Source organism: Solanum tuberosum, unplaced genomic scaffold (genome assembly GCF_000226075.1).
Source record: "Solanum tuberosum cultivar DM 1-3 516 R44 unplaced genomic scaffold, SolTub_3.0 scf00123, whole genome shotgun sequence".
Classification (NCBI taxonomy): domain Eukaryota; kingdom Viridiplantae; phylum Streptophyta; class Magnoliopsida; order Solanales; family Solanaceae; genus Solanum; species Solanum tuberosum.
In genome coordinates, this window is record NW_006239048.1 from 1,266,759 (window position 1) to 1,269,280 (window position 2,522).

The window sequence follows — 2,522 nt, forward strand, 5'->3', positions numbered from 1 at the left end:
TATTATTAGGTTCAATTCTGTAGTATGTTTTTATAAACACCATTATTCATCATTTAGTTTTGGTGTGAGTGATATAAACGCCAAATTCCTTGAATATTATTTTGGTAAAAGACTAGGTGTAATTGATAGTGTATTTGGTGTAGGTGATTTGATGTAATTGATAGTGTATATTGATTGTTAATAAACACAAAAAATTGGGATAGTTTTTTTGGGTTTATGTTCTGATGTAATTGTATATTTTATAACGTATTTAAACACCAACTAACGTGATATTTTTTTGGTTCATCTATTGGGATAGTAGATAGTGTATTTTCTGATATAATTTATATATTTAGGTCGTATATAAACACCAACTTTCACGGTAGTTTTTTGGTTCATTTATTGGTGTATTTGTGATGTATATTCTAGTATAATTGATATATTTAGGTAGTATATAGGCATCAATTTTCATGGTAGTTTTTTGGTTCATCTATTGGTGTATTTATGGTGTATATCCTGGTAGAATTGTTAATTTTAGGTCGTATATAAACACCAACTAACATGATAGTTTTTTGGTTCATCTATTTGTGTATATAATGTATTTTCTGGTGTAATTGATATATTTAAGGTCATATATAATCACCAACTAACATGGTAGTTTTTTGGTTCATCTATTCGTGTATTTGAGGTTTCTACATTGATTCAGGGAAAAGGGCTCGAGTTGCAGCACTTCTATTCTTAATGGACAGCAGGCTACCACAAATGATAGCCTTTTTTCTAGGAATTTAGATAGTGTATTTTTTGGTGTAATTGATATATTTAGGTCGTATATAAACATCAATTTTCATGGTATTTTTTGATTCATCTATTGGTGTATTTTATAGTGTATTTTGGGTTGTCCAAAATTATTTTGGAGATTGATTAACAATAAATTGTAATCTAACACATATGTAAGTACGTGGATTACAAAATGAGATTTCTTGTAGTCATGCAGTTGCTGCTATCAGATACAGAAACAAACACCGCGAAGATTATTGTTCAGCTTATTATAGTTCTAAGACTTTTCAAGATACTTATGCAATCTCAGTTGATCCAATGCCTTGCCAAAGCACTTGATATATTCAATCACATATTATGGAAGAATAGTGTTACCATCAATTGCAAGAAATCAACAAGGCAGACCACCAAATAATGATCGTAAGAAGGAATTCAACGAAGGAAAATTCAAAAGGTGTAAAGTCACTTGTAGTAAATGTGGTACACCAGGGCATAACAAAAAAGACTTGCCCCAAATTTGCGCCTCAAAATTTGCATTGGTTTTTTTTTTTTTGGTTTTATTTTGAAAAAGTATACATTTGAATCTATTAGGTTTTTGTTGAAATTCAGATTTTTTTAATGAATGCTAATCACAATTTAATCCATATTTGGCTAATTAGCTAATTCATAATAAGGATCAATTTATAATAGTGGTGTAATTATTATTGTAACATTGGTGATCGATTGCATGTTGATTTACTACATTATGATTTTTTTGGTGAAAATATGATATAATTGTTCAAATTTATTGGTGGTATATAATGGCTGAATTGTTTGTATTATATAATATTTGAGGGATGATTGACCTTAAGAGAAAAGATAAAAATGGTGAAAGCATTAAACTGGTGAGAAAAAAAGAATGGTGAAAATGATGAATATGAATGGAAGATAGAAAGACAACAATGGTTACAATTTCTCTCCAAATAAAACTAGATAGGGAATAATGAATATTTAGAAAGAATAAATTGTTGTAAAAGTAAAAAGGTTTTACTTTACATTCATCGAATTAAAAAGGAAGAAAATAAAATAATATCATTCAAGAGGTAGTAATGTGTGCAAACAAAACTATAATTGGGAGATAAATAAGGCATATAATCCCAAAAATAGGAGAGAAGAAAATCAAATTTATATAATTAAATGAACATAAAAATTTAATTATTCTGCTATGTATGTAATTTATAAACTATGTTTATAATTAAATAAAAGTATGTGCATATATTGTTAATTAATTAAAGCCTTAAGTAGTATATTGCTCAGAATATGTCACGACCCAAAATGAGTTGTGAGTGACACCCACACTTAACCTCCTAAGTGGGCGATCCAAGGAATCCAAACCCTAACATATATCAATAATTCAACTACGAATAACAACAATAATGTGGAAGCTCAAAACTTATTAAAGTAACCAATCAAATAAACCTCTAAAGTCTAACACTTATTATCCCCAAAATCTGAAAGTCATCACATCGAGGACATCTAATCTTCAAATACTAAGTCTAAGAGTATTAAAGACACCAAAATAAATGAATAAAATAGTTTATGTCCGAAAACTAAGGACATCATGCCATGACCAAGAGAATCCAACACGAGCTGGAATGAATAGCTCACCCTGGAACCTGATGTGCTGGAGACTGGCTAGAGTTGAGGGCGAGTCGAAATCACTGATACACTCGCTGCACTCCACAAAAAGAAAACAAAGAAAAACACAAGTAGGGCTCAGTACAGGG

At 29.8% G+C, this 2,522-nt stretch overlaps 1 long non-coding RNA gene across 1 annotated transcript in view; it reads right to left on the reverse strand.

Moving 5' to 3' along the window:
- Positions 1-2,367: 2,367 nt before the first annotated feature.
- LOC102579542 (uncharacterized) overlaps positions 2,368-2,522 on the reverse strand; it is a 1,860-nt gene continuing 1,705 nt past the window's right edge. The window contains exon 3 of the long non-coding RNA XR_367518.2: positions 2,368-2,468. This is a non-coding gene — a long non-coding RNA (uncharacterized lncRNA). The remainder of the gene's footprint in view (positions 2,469-2,522) is intronic.